Source organism: Sander lucioperca, chromosome 19 (genome assembly GCF_008315115.2).
Source record: "Sander lucioperca isolate FBNREF2018 chromosome 19, SLUC_FBN_1.2, whole genome shotgun sequence".
NCBI lineage: Eukaryota > Metazoa > Chordata > Actinopteri > Perciformes > Percidae > Sander > Sander lucioperca.
Window position 1 is genome coordinate 17,417,450 of NC_050191.1, and position 19,819 is coordinate 17,437,268.

General features: G+C 40.5%; 1 protein-coding gene across 4 annotated transcripts in view; it reads left to right on the forward strand.

The window, feature by feature from the left end:
* Positions 1–675: 675 nt before the first annotated feature.
* LOC116066060 (disheveled-associated activator of morphogenesis 1-like) overlaps positions 676–19,819 on the forward strand; it is a 47,988-nt gene continuing 28,844 nt past the window's right edge. For 2 of the 4 annotated variants that reach the window (XM_031321826.2, XM_035995216.1), the window contains exon 1: positions 15,798–16,184. The gene's annotated coding sequence lies outside the window, so the exon portion shown is untranslated. Of the gene's footprint in view, positions 851–15,796; positions 16,185–19,819 lie in introns of those variants that run through there. The other 2 variants (XM_031321824.2, XM_031321827.2) reach the window with 2 other exon arrangements.

Genomic DNA, 19,819 nt, shown 5'->3' on the forward strand with positions numbered 1-19,819 from the left:
TCCCAGTGATTTTGTTTTTATAATCTCTGATATTTACAGAAAACTAGACTATAATATAAACCTATTGCTGCACAATCCCATAACTATCATAACCTGAATGTTTATACCTGTTTAGTCACCAGATGGAGACATTCTATACCTTTTTGGTTATAGTCATGGTTCCCTTTGATGACCAATAGCTCTCATGACAAGAGTAATACCTGCCTCATACATTTTTTTGGAAGAAAGATGATCTTGTCAATAAAATGCTTCTGGGTATCCCTGACTAAATTGGCCTAACTATAAAGAAAACTTTGCTTCCCAAATATCTTTTCAGGGCCTATGGTTTAGCAGTTGCAATGATATGACAGCCACCCTGTTTCAGGTCAGCTATGAATGTGGACTGCAACTAATTGTCTTTACTGATTCATCTTTTGCTTTTTTTTAATTTGATTTGCTTTATTATAAAGTCTCCACTTCAGTTGATTAGAACAACAAATCATGTTGGGAAAACTACAAGAAAATAATAGATAAATAAGATACCTAACTACCTCCACTCAAAGATACAACTGTAAAGCATTTCAGCTTTTGTCACATGCATTTTAAATATGACTGGTATTTCTAAGGTTTCTGTGAAGAGCGTTGTTGACATCCTACACTACAATATCCATGAAGCACCGGACTCACAGAGGATCTCGCATGCGCATTAACTGCTCTAGTGAACCGATGACATCACGAGCAGCCCGGACCAACCAGTCTGCTGAATTATCTCCGTGCCGTCTGGACTCTGTGTTTTTCTGTTGCTTCACTTTTCTGGTTACCTGATGAATTTGTGGACACGGTTACTAAGAAAAATGTTCAACGTGACGAGGTAAGGGCGATGTCGTTAGGACACTTTCGACAATAACGGAAACAAATACCAGCGTGAATTAGCCACACCGGGCCGTTTGGTTGCTTTGTTGGTGCTGACCTCCGTACCGGTGTGGTCATTCAATACAACAGTCATCATTGACGTTAGTGGCGAGTTTACGGAAGCTCTTTTGTTGAAGCTTCCACTTCTGGGACCTAAACCCAGTGACCAGACACGAGTCAATAGACAGGAGTCGGGTGACATTTGCATCTCTTTTGCAATTTGTTTTTGTTTTGTCTGTGGGGGAAGCTGACCTGTCCACACAGGAACCTAACGTACTTCCAACGGCTGCCACTTTAGCCAAAAACCCCAATTAAGCTATCTAGAACCGACAGTCCATACTGGGTCCGGGGACCTCCAGGGTCCCTGAGGATCATCCGGGGTCCCCCAGAGTGAGGGAAAGTTGAAAAGTCAGTACATTCACTAGCCTAGATGTGAAAGGTGTGTATGGATCACTGGGATCAATGTCTCAGAGATTTATGTAGGGGGTCAGGTAATAGCCTCACTATTTTTTTGTATCTTTTGGGGATCTTCTTTACACTGATTACACAATGGTGGTTAATGTTGGGATGGTAACGTTATTAATTGTTAGACCCAGTATCTGTAAAAAAAAAAATTAGGTCCATCAATGTCAATATTTGAAAGTTTAAAAAAATCATCCAATAATGATATAGGTTGATAATAGTGTATGTGTGTGTAATATATATATATATACTTTTTAAAAAAAATTTTTTTAACAAAAACAAGTGACCAAGGTGTGGGACATTGTATAGTTGAAAAATAAACTTGTCAGTGGTTTTGAGTTGATAAAGGTAATATTGTCCAGTATATCTGCTGCCAGGGCTGATTTATTAGTGAGTCTGTAATCTGTGGGCACACAGGACCACAAATGCTTCATAACCTCTAATTTGGCTTTACAGATTTTTTTAGTTTTGATTTGAGCTGTCAAATATGCTAAGATAGAAACAAATCTGCACTTAACCTAAAACAAAGTGTGATTATATCGATATTCAGGGTTGATCATCTCTTGACATCGCTTCCAACTACCATTGTCAATCGTGATTGATACATTGAGTTCACATACAGTTGGTGGTACAACTCAGAACAGGTGAAGTGTCATTTTTCTTGATAAAAAAGACCGGTCTGTGGAGCTTTCAGACAAATGATACTTCACCTGTTCTGAGTTAATATTCGTATTTATCGTTTTGCTGAGAAGTGAAATGACTCACTAAACCATGACGTTACAGGTAAGTCAAAGAGCACAACATAGATATTATAACACTGCATAATCATTCTAGTGGTAGGCTTATTCCCAGTTAGGCACTTATCAGAAAAGGCTTGCATTCCTGAGAATTAAAATGCTCTAAATCATTTGAGGGGCCTGTACGTGCTCGTAATGGGCCGCTGCCTTGTGAAAGGGCTTACTGCTGTGGTGTGATGTTTTCACTGTAAACATGGGAGAAGCCTTACGTGATGTACCATGCTGTTATTTTGTCCACAGTGTTAATGCTCAGACAGGGAGTTGGCTGGTTACAGATCAGCATCGACAGACACTGACAGATGAACCGTCTTGTTTTTCTGAATAGGTTCACATTGCAGATGGTTAGTTTTGATAATACATTTACCTCATTTTTTAAGCTTTGTTTATGTTTAATATGAACATCCGATATTTTAACATTATAGACATGAAATATGAAAATATGGGAAATATGGGAAAGCATAATAGGCCCCCTTTAAAGTATAAACCCATTTGATGCTGTTCATAATAACAAAGCCTGTCCTGACATGTATCAGTATTCAAGTGAATTTGATTTATATAGCCCAATATATCAAAGCACAACTTTGTCTCCGAGGGCTTTACATTAATATTACTTATTTATTGTGCATTCGATTTTTATTGGTGAACTCCCACATCAGCCCATTTTGGCAGTCAGTGTGTTCATCTGACTGTTAACCTAAAGTCCTTATTATGTCTTCTTGCCTGACAGATCTGCAAACACAATAGGCATTGCATGTTCCTTGACAAGCTTGTTTGTTGCTCTGTGTTAGGTCAGCGTATTAGTTGCTGCTATGCCAGTCACCTTTTAACAATCATACGCCCATTAAGTCATGCATTATGGCGTTGACGCTACACCAGCACGGCCTTCGGCCGCCTTGTTTTGTTGGCACTGGTCGTTTGTTGATGTTTCATGTCATCCTCCAGTTGTCACAGACACCAACACTCTCTGTGCTGCTGTCGAAAACTGACTGCAGCATTGTGACTCAGTTTCAGTTGGCACTGGTGGAGAACCGGAAGACACATTGGTCAGTTGTACTGTATCTGTTGTGGTATAAGATGCTCTGTCCTTACATTTCCTCAGTGGTGACCATTGTGAGCTTTAATGATGTTGAAGAAAGTGAATACATTATTATTAAATGAATGACATCCCATCAGGATTTGTCGGTTAATGGCAATCGAAAACAGATGCAGCTAGCTTTAAGAGCCTTAGCAGGTATTCGAACTGAAAATTGGCAAAGTCTTCCATTAAGTTCTTGCTCTACACAGCAAAGCACCAGCACCAAAGTTGCCAGTCCATAAACAGTGGCAGTGTATTGTACCTGCTCTCCTGTCACAAACAGTGCTGAAGCTCTCTCGGGGAACTGGGTTAATGAACTGAGTGTTATATTTCACAGGACTGGCAGTGCGGCGGCGGGGCTCCCTGGTTGGCTCATATTAAGCACTACAGATTGAAAGAGTAAATCACCATCACCATTTTTTCAATGGTGGATGTCATTAAGGAGGGGCTGCCTGTAACACAGCTGAGCCCCTAAGACCACCATATGTCAGCATGGTTTCTGGATGTTGTGGTGGCATTAATGTACAGAGGCAGGTGTTGAACCACAGCCGTGATGACTGTTTTCCCCATGAGAATAATGAAAATGTACATCCTTATTTAAGATGTCAGTTGTTATATCGGCTTTCTTTTTAGCATCCTGGGCCATATTAGGGATATAAAAATGTTGTTACTGTAAATCATCCACTGTGGAAAGCTGTTTAACTATTTCACATGCATTAGATGTTTGTTAATGCCCATTATTACTGAGGTGAAGCATTTAGTAGACATTAAGTAAAAGAATAGTTATAATATTGACTCATGCTGCATGTGTCACATCTTATTTTACTTTCTGTACTCGCTCCAGGGCTTGGACGATATGACAATGTACTGTATACTGTGAGACGGTATACATTTGTCTACTGTCATTGATTTTGCCATACTATTTATACGTTGGTATCTATACCTTTGAATATCGTTTTGGGTGTGAACAAGTGCTTAATGGTTTACATTTTAGATAATTTTTCCCTAATTGTGATGATATAGCCTACCTTATTTGCCAGGTATTGAACTCCAATCCAATCCAATCCAACTTTATTTATAAAGCACCTTAAAAACAACACTGTTGACCAAAGTGCTGAACACAGTCTATAAATAAACAATAACATACAACAGAGGCACAACACAAAATAATAAAACAATAAAAGAAATGCAATAATACAAAACTCAAAGTCAACCCTCAAACTGAGTTAAAAGCCAAAGAAAATAAAAGAGTTTTAAGACGAGATTTAAAAACAGGAAGTGGACTGCAATATAATTACATGTACCGTGGCAGAGGATTTTATCACCACACCACATTAGGGCCCCATCTAACAATAGTTTTTAATTTAGATTAATCTGCTGATTCTTCTTTCAATCAATTATTTGGTTTACGTTTACAGAATGTCCAAAAAGAATGACATTTTCCAAATCCTTACAATTCAGAATCTGAAACCACTGAATGTTTGGGGTTGTAAAAAATGACCTAAATGATTGATTGTCAAAAAAAGTTGCTGATTATCTTTCCGTGGATTGACCACTTGTTTCACTTTACACAATACACAGTAATGGAGTTCAAGAGGAGAGTAGTCTGTCTAGCAATTATTTTATTTTTTGTTATAGATTAAATGTTGCTTTAGATATCAGAATAAGTCAGTTTCAGCAGCCAATGCATCAGAGCTAGAGCAGCCATTTTCAGTTGGACTCGTTCAGTGATGTTTATTGATGAATTGATCTAAAAAAAAGTCCTTGAATTGTTTGGGAGAAAGGTTCCTCCAGATCAGTATCGTTTCCTGCTGGTGTCAGAGCGTCATGTTCTCCGATCCAGCTCTCTCTGTATGATGTGTAGTGGATCCTGTGGGATAAACTGTGGACCTGCAGCACTCTGCTGGCCCGCTGCAACAATAGGCCTGTATGACTGTTTGAATGTGCCATTCTTTTGTGCAGTGTGCTTCACTTGGGCCAGACAATAGATTCATTTAGCATCCCTTCTCTATCGCGGCCTGCTCTGTCACCATGGCACCCCTGCCACAGCCACACCCTGCCCCCAGTCTGGCCGGCTTTGCACTTGTCCTCGCTGTTGGGACAGCTGGGCTTAGACAGCCGTTGTTGGCCACACCCAAGACCCAACCTCACATTTTAAGGATTGTTGCTTTGTGGCCGAGCTGGACCACCTCTCAGCTTCACAATTTTCATTCTAAAAAGTTGAGTATATATTACAAACCAAAGGCTCCTCTAACCCCTAACCTTGAGCTTGATGGAGACCAGAAGAGAATCTGGGGTTTCCTGCAGTGTTTTAAAGCAGGAAAAAAATCTCTAACATAAAAATGAATACAGTTTTTGTAATATAAAAAATAAACCTTTAGGGAGAAAGAACATATTTGCTTTTTCTCAAAGGGAAAGCATCATATGTTTCAGTGTAGCTATTGTTGTCATCCACGAACTAATTTGATTATGAGAAGAGAATGAGATACGTTAGAATGTGGGTGACCCCCCTTGGCTGAACAGTTTTTCTGAGAGAAACCATCAGTCAAAGCTCTTCATGTGAAAATGTTTCTATTAGAACTCTACATCTTGGAAGAATGTGAAAAACTGACATCATTTTGGATTAAAGCACAACCCTAACCGCTAACCCTATGTTACAGCTTTTAAAATAAGTTAGTGCTAAATGCTTGACATTGAGTGCATCTTTTACAGTCTGCCATATGATACAATTTTTGAAGCAAACATAACATAGTCATTCTTTTATGTCATAACACAACAAAACATTTAAGCTGGCCGATGAGTTTAGATACCCACCCAATGAATGCACACTTGTCCCCTCCCAAGACCACTGACTCTTGACCTTCCTGATTGTTCGGAGGTGAAAGGGTAGTGCACCCTGTTTCCAGCTCAGCCACTCAGGGGTGGCAGATTTTTAATTAATGGGCTTAAGGTTGACAGCTTTCAGACCCGTTGGTTAGTAATTGATCCTTTACTGCAAGTCATTCACTCTTTCCCCAATTGTTATTAGCAATAAAACTGCATCACAGCTACTAGATGATGTGAACTGGGTCTATAATGGAAACCGATGGGAAAAACACTCACAATCACTGCAGATGCTTTGCCCATTCTAATAAATACGATTATAACATCTGAAGAGCCTATTGTCACTGTTAAGAGTCCAGCCCACTCACTGTTGTTGCAGCACAGACTGATCTTCACAGCGCAGGCTCCCTCCAGAGAAACAAGCCTTGATCTGCAGTCTTATGGTTCTATAACTAGAACTGGGTGACCTACGAAATTATATTTTGGGCCAATCTGAACTTGTTGCAGTTTTACCCTCGACAGCACAGTACAAGCTGTGCTACTTCTGATGCCTGCAGAGATACTGGTTTTTGTAGACTATTTAAAAAGGTAAAGAGTTTTAATGTGTAAAATACAACACCTAGTCTTACAACAAATTGTAATTATAGTATGATATCTGTAATGGATAGGTAACCTAATCCCAGAATGATTTGAATATTACTTTTAAATGTGAGGTTGCATTACATTTAACGTATATTAGATTCTATATGTTTACCCTTAGTCTTCAGAAGTCACGTCTCATCCACACATCCAGGTGTTATTTATTAGCTGTGATATAAGCAAGAAACCACCAGCGCTTTCTTTATTATTACTTATCCTGTAGACAGTACAACAGTAAATCTATTCTATGAAAAATGGTTTACTTTAGGAGATACATAAGACCACATTACAGAATAGGCCTAAGTGAGATCTCCTCTAAATATATGTTAACATAAGACAGTGTTTATGCGCATACTGAGCTGTAATTTTCACCCAAAGATAAAAAGATGAAGTCCTCTAACTGCTCCCAGCTCAACACAGTTATGATGAGCTCTAATAATTCAGTTTTGGGAAATAGTCTTCCCTTGTTGTTGTTATTTGGAGTGATAATTGTCTCAGGCTGTTACAGTATGACACATGACAGAGGCTATATTTATACATGCTTGCTTGGATTTGTTGCTGACTGAAGTCTTTTAATCGCTTAATGTTTTTCAGCTTGTGTAGTTTTTTAATTAATAGCCCTGCTTTGCTTTTCCTGCTCAAGAGTGGCGTTCAGTTTTAGTTAACAAAGTTAGATAGTGACTGTTCTCTTGCCAGACAGAGAATTGAAGCAAACCTCAGATTATCATGACAATGAGCTTTAAAACTAATCACTTGTGTGCCTTAGCCGCAAGATGTGGAAAGAGTGTAGCCCTGCTGTGGTTCAAACAAAGGGAGCATGTGGGTCCTGTACGTGTGTGGGGGAGTCCCATAACCGAGATGTTGGTTTGGGAGGATGGGAGGGGGTTTTATGGGCCAAGTGGGATTCATGTTTCAATCCTTGCTGGCCTCCATCCCCTTTGTCTAGGTCACATTATTCATGTTAATTCCCAAAGCAGAGATGCTGGAAATAAGATTTTTTTTTTTATGAGTTTGCAGTTTGGGTGGGCCTATGAGCTCTCTATCTTGTTTTTGTTGTTGTTGCAGGAGAGGTTCCAGCTGGTTGGATGCCAGAATTTTGTCTAACAGCAAATTCTGTGCAGTCATCAATTCAGGCTGCTGCTTGTAGTTATGGTAATAACAGCTCAACCACTGAAAGCGTGTTCAACATATCAAAGAAAACCTTATCACGCTCACGCACCAATACTGCTTTGTTACGTAACAGCATTTCAACCGTTAAATACTAGAGGTCAGAAGATTTCCTGTATGTTGTCTCTCATCAGGGCATGTTTATCAACAGGATTCATCACAGAAGATGACTGTGACAATAAAGCTTGCTCAATGCCAGACAAAGCTCAACTCCAACGTGATGACCTTACTAATCCCACTTTTTGAATTTCAAGCTTTAAGGGTACATATTAATGCTTTAAAAATACTCAGTGGACAATTTAAGAAATTACATGTGTATTGGCAGAATATGCAGTGCATCCTCTTAAAATCCTTTCTTCGATGCCAACATGTTTCTCCCTCACACACAAACCAAACCAAAACATGTCTAACAGGCCTTGAAACAGCAGACAGATATCAGATTCAGCAGCAGACTGTGCCAGAGCACGGCATGCTTTATCCTGCTCTTAACATGCCGCCCCTACCTTCCAGAAAGCACGCTCAAGTTCTGACAAGTTGTAGCAGCAAAAGAGCAAAGCCAGAAAAAAATATGTTTAGGCTATTATCTTTTATCTTTCTTTCATTAATGAATTGATGCAACTTTATCAATTCAAAAGTTCATAAGTTGGCAAAAGTTTAATCCTTTTGGACCTGATCATCAATGGATTTACCTTGCTTTGCCTTGATTTATTGTATTTTATTTCAGGTTTATTTATCAGGAATAATGCACACTAATAATACATAAAAGTCAAATGTGTCAGAATTAGCCTGGAGGCTATTTTACGTCCGCTGTCCCTGGACAGGTGGTAAGAGGTCGCCCTAAAATGAGATAAAACGATTAAGCTATCAATAATACATACAGATTTGGCCCTATACAATAAAAGTTGATTATACTAACTAATGCTAAAAGACAACAACATTAAAAACAAGAACAGTTGGGTAAGATCAACACAAATACACACACAGCTGAACTGTCACACACAGGGCAGATAGCATGGACATACATTGCTGGGACATTAACAAGCAACATATTTGCCTCTCTATAGTCAATAGTGAAGCAGACACACAGGCAGAGCACAAAAAACACAGACAGAGCAGGAGAGACACGATGGCAGGAAGTTTTAGTGCATAAACTAATGTTGACAGTGCTGACTACTTGTTAGCCACTTCTTTAAGTTAAGTTTAAAAGAGGCATACGTTTTAAAATTTCCAATGTGACTTGGGATAGAGTTCCACCCACGAGTAGCCCTAACTGAGATAATCCTCTGCATAATATATGGAAATAAATGCACTATTACATGCATTATTAGTTTGTCTCTCTTTCTCTTTGTTGTTTGTATGTCTCCTACACTGAGCTGCTGTTGGTGTCTTCACCATGGTAATGTAATTTCCTGTTAACTTAGTTGGCGTCTCTGGAACCGGTAATGTTAGTCATGCACATTGTTATTGAATTTGTAGAAATTGTGATTGTTTAAAATAGCACCCTTGTTTCTTTTGTCCTTTTTGTTGTGAAACACATTGTGACTTCTTACAAATAACATTCATGAAAGTAATGCATGCATCCCAGCCTGGTTATAAACTGAAACTGCTATCGTCATTCTTTCCTGATGCAGTATATCCACAGGTAGAAAAGGTTTTCCACAGTAGCCACCTTCTTTCCTCCTGTTTTCCTGGGCAGAGTTTTAGGCTGCTGCTACGACGAGCAGGTTCCCACAGTATAACGTATCTGTGTGATAACATTACTGTAGAAAAGCCGTCAAAACAGCCATGCAGTCAGACGAAACCAGCTGCGTCAACAGCTAAATGTTCCTCAGGAGTGATTGTATTACAGCTTTTAGTAGCGACCATTGTTCACGTCCATATTTCTTTCTTTTCTCACAGTAATGTAACTTGTTATACTTTTTTTTTTTACCAGTTTTATGATTTTGAGGTGACAACTGGTCCACCTTTCAGTGCTCCCTTAAAGTGTCATTTGGGGGGTTGTTTTACAATTGTATCTATCAGTCTGTTTTTAGGGGAATTACAGAGATATCAGCAGTGTACTGCTATCCTGAACACAGTGTTGTTTGTGTCCCAGCAGTTTGCCTTGCACAGTTGCTAGCTAAAAAGGCCACAGGGCAGAGGCTGTCAGGTCAATCCTGTTAAACAGCAGGTGTCCTTGTTAACGTCCCCAAACATCCTTTTTCTGCTGTTTAGTTTAGTTTTTCATTGCACCGCCCAGCTCTTGGTTTTATGGTTCCCAGCTGATTTTCCTAGCTTTAATATTTTTGGCTCGTCTGGTCTCAGGTTATTTTTCTCTGCTGAGATTAAGACACACTCTGAGATAAGCAGCTTGTAGCTCAGCCATGCAAGATGGCCGCGTACTGTATGCTATCATACTTTTCCTCTACATCAGACAGTCAGTCAGTCATGCGTCCGGCTGGACAAAAGCCAGTCTCACTTCCGTGTTGGCGGTCACAGATAAGGGCCGAGACCTCAGACCTTTTCATGTGGATTTAGTCTGGTGAGCTAATTCTCAGAGCATCCACGTGTGGCATTAGCTAATAGCCATGTTTTGAAGCTGTCTTCACCCTTGGAGCAGATTGGATACTGATTGGATTATGTTGGATTAACATTACTCTATTTGATTTGTTTGTTTGTTTTTATGTTACCTCCACTGTAATACTGAGTGCATTATGCTCCCTCCTCTTCCTTATCTCTCTGCTGAAAGCATTAACCACTGATTTCTCTGTGCAGTGAGCTTGGCCTACATCTGGAGGGATCAACAAGTTAAGCCACAGCCTTTTAACCCTCAAATTCTGTCACTCCGTTACGAGCACGTTCACTTCAGCTGCAGCAATTCCCTTCATAATGCTTTTGCAGCAGTGCCTTCCACTTCTTCTGAGTAGGTCTTGTATCTTTGCATCCCTAAACTCTCCAGGTTTTACTTTGTATAACAAAGATACTTTAAAAGTTGAGCATCATACATTTGTTTCAGTACATATCTACTTTAAATGTGAGATTAGTGGCTGTTTGAGGGGTGACCAACAGTCCTTGTTCATATCCTCGTTCTTATTAGACAACGGAACAAAGAAACTACGAACGTTAATAAGTTTGATAAAGCTTAGATTTCAAAGGATAATCAGGCTATGAAAAAATATCTTACTAGCTTTTTCTAGTGCTTACATTCCATTTTCAACTTCATCCACTGAGGAAGAACATGAGATGGGTTGAACGCTTCGGAAAAGCTAGTTGGTGGACCTTGAGTTAAGAATTGTTTGTTGGAGACAAGATAATCAGACTTATTATGGTTTATAAATAGATATGGACTGAAATGTGAAAGGAGGCCATACAAATGTTAAACTTTGAAAAAAACCCATATGCTTCATTATGTTTTTATTGCTATATGTTTTTATTGGACTACAGGAAACAGAGTCTCACTCTTTCTGATTATGTGAGATAAGAGAAAACATCATGTGGGTACTCCAGCCATGACGTATGAATTGAGAAAGCCCATTACTACCCTTAGGTTAATGTTATTTTCTCCACCACAAGCTGGAGTTTGCCACATCTATCCTCTTTGAAAAACACTTTCTTCTTTTGCAGTTTTCTTTCAGAAATGCGGCTCCTTTTATCTCAGCGTCTAAACTGTAACGTGTTGTATCTGTGTTTGGAGTTGCTTGGCTGCGTTCTAGAGATTAGTGGATGCAGAAAGTTGTGCAGCTCCTTCTGGAATGGACCTTTCTATTCCAGGGGGTAATGACAAGCTTTCCAGAGGGTGGGTAGACACTAGTAGGACCTTATTCAATCCTGCCATTTAATTTGTAAATGTTAGGGTCTTCTGCAAGGGAAGGGCTGCATGGGTGGAATTTATGGATATGGCCCCACCCTGAATGAAACATATGTACGGTGTAGCCCTGTTCCCCTCCACCACATGATACAAGCCATAATATAACGTTCCCACTTCACACATTCCTTGGCAGCATTCTGAGAAGTCAGTCATGATTCTGCTGAGAATATACTTATCATTAGCATGTAGCAGAAATGTATGTCTTCACCCCATGTTTCACACTGTAAGCAGAATGGGTAACATTTCAACAAAGTCCTTTTATGTCCTATATTACCAGAGAAACTCGTCAACAGGCTCGTAATCACAGCTGAACTTTTCAGGGTCATCTACAATCTGCAGCCAATCAGATTTCCATGCTTCTTTCTTTTTAACCCTTTCATTACAAATTGATTTCCAAGCTTCAGCAGCTTTCAACTTTCAACTTTTTCTTGTCTGTCAAACATGGTGTCCCAAAAGCAATATTTGGAGAGTAGGTGCATCAATCATTGGATTTGATGGCAAGTGATTTTGATTCTGTTTATGTTTATGCCTTATTGCATTGTGCCATATATGTTATGTTTTGTTTATCTTGATTGCCTACTAGGTCAAAAAATAGACTATTGGCTGTTGAAAATTTAGAAAAAAAGGGTAAAGTTGAGTTTTGTCTGCCCTTACATGCTTAATAATTAACAGAAAGTGCAGTAAAAAGAGGAGGTTCACACAAACACCATTTTTTTAGGCTTGAGTTTCTGTTGTTCTGAGTTGTAATAGAGTCTGTTTTGTAGCTTCTTCTTACCTTCAAATATGAAGATGCCAAAGGCTCACGTAGTGCCTTACACATGCATCTTAAATTGGCGGAAACAAGGAGGTTAAACATCACAGTGAGTGGACACATATGAGACACAGTAAACTCTCTCTTCTTAACTTGGAGGAGAGACTTTGGTCATTGTCAGTTCCTGGAGACTTGGCACAGATACAACTCGGAGTGATGCAAACAAAGAGGCACAAAACATCTTACTTTAAATCCTCCAACACAACACAGATAGGCACGACAATGCCATTGTCTATGAAACTGTCATCATCCACAGTGTCCCATTTCCTGTTGTATGTACCTGGTGCCCTTGAGGGCACCAAAACATCAGTCCTGGCTTGTATTGACACGGATGGTCCATCCCACCAGAACAGAAGCCCTCCATGAGAACAGGACCTGTCTGTTATTCCAGCTGCATGCCATTCTTTATAGAGGCAGCTACCCAGGACTGTACAGCTTCCACTGTTATCCACTCATGACTGCACCGGCGCGGCTCGCCACTGATGTCTGCAACACCAGTCCTGTAGAGATAAACCGTTTCTCAAAAGCCCAGTTTTTTTGGGTCAAACTACAGTGCAGTCTCAGATATGGCAATTAAAATCAAAGCAGAATGTTGCAATGCTTTAAAAGATTGCATTATATCAGCTAGCATGACATATGACTTGGAAGTGGTCCAGAAATCTTAAAGCTGCAGGCAACTTTACACGTTGGCAGCGAGAGGCAGCTGTTTGAAAACTTTGACGTTTTAGTAACCCCAAAATCATGTAAAGTGACCATAATTGTCCATAATCCTTAATGGAAAGTGGTTGGTTTGTGCTGTTTTATGTTTAACAGATGAAGACGAAGCAGCATTTCTAATGCTGAGGAGTGCTCACTCACAGCTGTTAAGAAAAGAGTCTGAATTTTGCTTTACGGTTTGATGTGTGATTTCCTTTTGGCAGAGAGTCGTCCAAGTCCAGAATGTTCTTGGCTAGTAGTGTAAATCCATAGTCTCAGTGACAGTCTCAGTTACACAGCATTTGATTTTCTACTGTGTTTCTGCCACATTTTGTGATTATGCTGATTGGACAAAGCTGTGTTATATAACAAAATATTCAACAAAAGCACTATGACGTCTTGTTACCGTGATACCCATCACTAACGCTTGACTCACTTCTAAAGAACAGGAAGTTAGTGCCGGATAGGTAACACTTATTCTGTCAACACCTGCACAGAAACCTGTGGGGCCTGAATCAGGTAGATGACTTCTGTTCTCTTATGAGAACATGTCTGATGTTCTCACCTCCTGTAACAAGGACAAAGTAGTAGGTGGTTTGGATGTTATAGCCTCAAGAATGATCTTAGAGTTGAATGAACACCCCTCTCATGTAGTTACAATACTCTAACAGTATGGGTAGGGATGTTCCGATCCTGATCCGAGTCCTTTAAAGTGCTCATATTATGATTTTTGGCTTTTCCCCTTTCCTTTATTGTGTTATATATCTTTTTGTGCACATTATAGGTTTACAAAGTGAAAAAGCCCAAAGTCCACCCCAAAGGGACTTACCATCTCCAACAGAAAACACTGTTCACAAACTGCTCCAAACAGCTCTATTGTAGTCCAGCCTTTACTTCCGCGACGAACGTGCGTCACTTTGTAACCCATGTTATAATGCTCGCCTAGCTGCTAGCGTGGCAAGCCCTCATACTCTGCAACTGACAAGCTAGCAGTGCTTACTGCACATGTGCGACTCCTAACAAAGATGGAACAGAAGTGGGATGCCTCACTCTGTAGCTAAAACAGAGAGCTAAACACACAGGGTGAAAAGAGGAGCTGCAGCAATGTGCAGTACAACAAAAATATGGTGTTTTCTGAAAATTAAACCACATAAACCTATTCTGGTACAACCTCTAAATACAATTATGAACCTGAAAATGAGCATAATATGAGCACTTTAATACTGGGTATTTGCTGGTACCAACAACATTTACCTAAAAATAATGAGAAATAACAACTGTAGCCTTCTAACTTTTACCTAATTTTTCACAAGCGACTGGATCCAAATACTAATTCAAAACTATTAAGTTGATAAGCTTAAATTATTGATATGATACGATTGAAAGTTTAACTGGAAGAATGCGACTCCTGAAACTGATGTGATATGATTAGCTTGAGAGACGTTGTATCCCACTATTAGAGCTGTGGGGACAATAAAAACACTTAGTCCACCTGCAGTTGTACAGTGGTGTTACAGAGTGATGCTTCTTTATACCTCATAAACAATCTTTGGTTGAGTATAGAAGCCGGCTTGCAGAGAGCACACAAACCCGTCAACAACAAGTTTAATTTTGTCCTGCCATCAACTCACTCACAAAAGGAACGTTAAAGTAGACGGTTCATATGACCCACTGCCGCTGACATTTGTTGTTTTTGAGTTTTCACAAAAAACTTTAAGAGAAAAGAAAGAATAGAAAGTCTGTTGATGTCAAAATTAACCACAGCATTTTAGCAGTTGCTGTATTAATGGGGGTTTTCTGTCGGGACAATCATTTTTGGTGACTTCACTTAATTTACTTTGAAAACTCGCATGTAATAAAGGACCAGACTGAAATAGGTCTTATTATATTGGTGGTTCTTGTAAAAAAAAAAAAAAAAATCTTGCCGCAAAAGGCCAATTTACCCTCATTCTGTACATTTTTGATGAGCATCCTCCACAGAAACTTCCTTAAACATTTTCATTTCCAAAATAATATCACTATGTTGCAATGTAGGGATGTTTATGGATGCCGGATGTTGTGAGTCAGTAATTAGCTGAGGTGCAGGAGTGGTGCTTGTGCTGTAAATCATGTGGGAGTGTCTGGAATTGTTTAGATTAAAATCCTCTGGATATTTTGTCAGTTGTGTCATCATTGCCAGACTGTTTAGATGGAATACGGTATGTGCAGTGCTTTAAGTTGCTTGGGCTAGATGTGTTTTTATTATACACAGGTGTTTCTGGGAAGTAGCTAAACTCCTGTTTTCTTTCTTAATTTATGTTTTTGACATTTCTTCAGTAGCCTTGTCACACTTTCACTGGCTTGTATCTCTCTCCCTCCCACACCCACATTTACGCCACACACGCTTTGCACCTTAGCTTTATTTCCCTCCTGCAGCTCTCCAAACAAGCCCTTTCCAAACAAATCCTAAACAAGTTGTCCAAAGCCGGTGTAGGGGGGAGGGGGGGAGCTGGGCGGTGGCCACGGCTCGGCTGCATCCTATTAGGACTGGGAGTGTTGAAAAGGGGTGTGGCCTGGAGCCAGTAACATCTGTGCCTGTCCCCTCTGCCCCCACAGCCTTCTGCAGAGAAAGGCAGAGTGAAGAAGGTTAGGGAGGGAGTGGATACGCCGAGGAGAAGTTCTTGCCGGCCAGCTGGCTGTTTGCAAGATCTCCCAACAGCAGCTCATGCTATACGGCGAGTTTATCCCTTGTTTGCCCCCCATCAGAGAAAAACTGCCTCCCTCTAACTGGGATTTTCCTCTGTGCTGATTTTGACAGCCTCTGGGATTCATTGCTTATTAACGACGGCTTTGAAAACCTGCGTGGATTACATACCTTGCGCAGGCAATGCTCTGCTGCATGTTGTGTTTTTCTGTCGACAGTGCAGAAAGCTGGATGCTGCAGTGAGTTGAGGATATAAAGGGAATGCAACAGAGGCAAGCTCACTCCTGGACAGGGTAAGACCAGCTCAATGAATCTGCCCATTCCACCCTGTAATCAAATGAGTGCAGGGAAAATGGGTGCAGGAGCCGAAGCCGGCTGCTAATTGGAATGTGTGTGTGGACTGCATGTGACCAGTAGATTGTCTGAGGCTATCAGTGTCTCTGCATGTTTATCTGTGTGTGTGTGTGTGTGTGTGTGTGTGTGTGTGTGGACTGCATGTGACCGATAGTCTGAGGCTATCAGTGTCTGTGGATGAGGGGAGTTAGGGCTGCTGGTTTGCTTTATCGCTCCCCATGATACAGGCTGGATTCCTCTCCCCAAGACGTAGGTGATTGTGTCATGTCTTATTAAGAGGTGTTGGTGCGGAAAAATGGTGTTGTCCTAGTAACCGGGGGGGAGGGGAGGATGACGGGGTGCTCGGACCAGGCCCCGGGGCTGATTTCGTGGTGAGAGAGTTGTCCTGTATATGTGGGGAATGCCCCCTAATGACAAGGCTGGTCTGGAGATAGGGTGAGGTGGTGGTAGAAATATGTGTTCATGCACAGAGGCTACAGGCTGCTACCTCCCACCAGCTTCCCTCTGTGGTTTGGCGAATGGAGCCTGTTATCAGTGTTGAGTTTGTGAGACAGAGAGAGAGAGAGCGAGAGGATGGCATACTTTTTTCCATGGGGGGCGGAGTGCAGATAATCAGGTCAATGAAAAGGAAAGTCACCTTGAGCAGAGAGTGGTCTTCTCATTCACCACGCTCATTTCCTGTTGCTGCTCATCCTTCTCAGGTTCCACTTCCTCAGCTTCTCTCGAGAGGCTATGAATACTCTACATCGTATGTAAATACTATACAGACTGATGTATTACAAAGGATTGACAGCTCGTCTTTGTAGCTCTGCAGGATTTCAGTGCCTCTGAGTGACTGCAAGCTAGATTTTGCCCTGTAATCCTTAATGGTTTTGTTATTTGTTTTTGTCCGCTGAATTAGAGAGACAATCCTATTTCTCCCCTATAAACATCCTGAGCAGATTAAAAAGGAGGGTAATGTGCGATGGAAAGGGCTTACATTAAATCACCCACCCACCCAGCTTGCAACGGTCACCCACCGCTCCAGTTACCATAGCAACTGAGGAAGAGGTATGGCTTTTTACAGGCTGCAGCTCAGGGTATCCTAGAAGAGGTTATAACGTTCTCCACGCCCCATTATTGATGATCTGAGAGGTTATCGGTTTTACTGCTCAGAAATAGATTTGTGACTTATATTGGACTGTGCCCAGCTGTGGTGCACATGATAATGTTTACTGTTCCTTCTGCCACATGGATGGAGATCATGGTGACCGCTGTTGGTGCTTTATGATGTTTTCAGTCGCTTAAAGTCCACATACGCATCCATGTCGCATATTTATCCACTAGTCCATTACTTTGAATTCTTTCAACTTCTCTGCTTGCTTGCTAACTAGTTTTCACACACTCTCTATTGCAGCATATGGTGTTCATGTGTTACTGCTGACTCAAAATGTGGATACATTGTTTTAAATGAAATTATAATTTAATTTTTCCACTTGAGCTGTTTTTCCATGCAACACCTGGCAAGTGCAGAAGTACTTCCTGGGTTATAAGTAACACTGGTTGAGAATTGCTGCTCTCGTTGAATTTGCATTTAACTGCAAATACAAAAAAAAAATATGATTACTAAAGTATGCTGTGTATGGTTATAATGTGATGGATGTAAAGGTCCAGACTCCAGACACACCAAACCAACATCAAAGAACTAGCGGCAATGAAGGAAGACTGTTAGGCCTGACGTCGCCCGTGTCTTTGGCCAAAAAAAATGGACGGACGGATGCTCACCCAGGAGTCCCTACAGGGAGCGGTGCAACAGTTACTGTATTAGGGGTCCACTCTCAATACACTACACAGTGTGTACATAACACACTACTAATAAATATGTCCTGCAGATCTCAAGAGCTCACATTTAACACTACACTTCCTTGGGTCCTCAGCAAAACACCCGCCAAGTGTGAAGTCGATAGGATGAACGGTTGCCGAGAAATACATACATGACATTTATGTCAGTATGACAGTTAGAAGACATTGCAGTACACTTGTTGTTGGAGCTGCACATGCGGAACATTCCAAACATAGTGGATAGAAATCCGAATGGCAATGCAAATGATTATAGCTGAGAAAAACAACCTTGTAATTTATAACCCAAACTTGAACCTGCATTACAAACACAGATCATAAAAGTTAAGCTGCTGTTGTGAAATAGGCAAGTTATTTTTTTTTCAAATGTCAACAACTATGCTTTTTGTTAAACTTTGCCTTTTTTCAAATTTTTACAATAATGAAACGGCATGATACGGGCTACTCATGTGCTATTTTTAAACCACACTGTTCTTTTTCAGTGTTTTGGATCATGGCTAACAAACTAAACCCAGATGACTAAGCTAAAACCCTGGCAATGATATTGTCGCAAGTTTGAGTAGTTTCCTTCTTTGCCCCGAGTCTAACCTCCACTTGAAGGGTTGACCCGAGGAAGAATGCTAACATGTTAAGAGTGGGGGGTTGGAGAGTCTTGTCTGCAGAACGAGTTTGACAACCTTGCCTGCGGAAAGAGCAGCAGCCTTTAACCTGCTTTTTAGTCTCTGTCCTCCCTACATTTCAGCTGCACACTCCCCAATCCTAAATGTACATTTTTTGTTTTGTGCTATTAATCATGCATGTAAGGGGAGGTAGCACTGAATTACATTTTAAGGCGTGGGACAGAAAATTGAAAAAAAAAGAGTTATTTTTCCATCTAATCTGTCACCATAGGCAATGAAGATGAATAATCCTCACAAATTAATTTGGGAGACTATACAGATTAGTTTAAAGCATCCAGTATCTCTACAGATCAGACATATGGTTTCTAATTCTGTGCAAAACGTGCTACTGTAACACACTGCTCATGAAAGTGTTAAAGTTAAAACAAACACACACTGGGTCTGCCAGTAAATTGACTTGTAAAAAGCTAAAGGGTACCACACATTAGATTCACCAGTGATTGAATCCCTCCCTGGCAACAAAACCACTTAGCTGACAAACATTTGCTCATCAGCACTGGGTTTGCACAACCCTTGCTTTGGTCATGAATTAATGTTGAGGAATGACCACAGTAAGTTAGTCAGCTTGCACTGATCACAGCCTTTCTCTTCCATTTCTGTTTGGTGATCATTTTTGACCAGATTAACCTTCACTGTTGAGAACAGGCGTGGCTAGAGATACAAAGACTGTTCTTGAACTAATCTGAGTCATCATCACAGACTGCCTGAAACTTGTGAAAACCACAAGTGCTTAATGAGGAAGGATGTGGAAAACAATTAGATTACCTCTATGCCGCATGTCTAATAGAGTTCCCTGCTTTCATTTCTAACAGGTACTGCAGTGTTAGTTTGTTGGTAACAATACACAATAGTACTAGCTTTATGGTGTACCAATAAATGTATTGTTGAATATAACCGTTGAGATACTGGCCTACAACAGTACACAGAGAGAGTTTAGATGTTTGTTTTGTGGCACCAACACGTATGAAACCCAAAGGCATTCAATGTAAAATTATACAAAACAGACAAAATCAGCAAATCTTTGAGAAGCTGGAACCAGAAAGTTTGACTTTTTT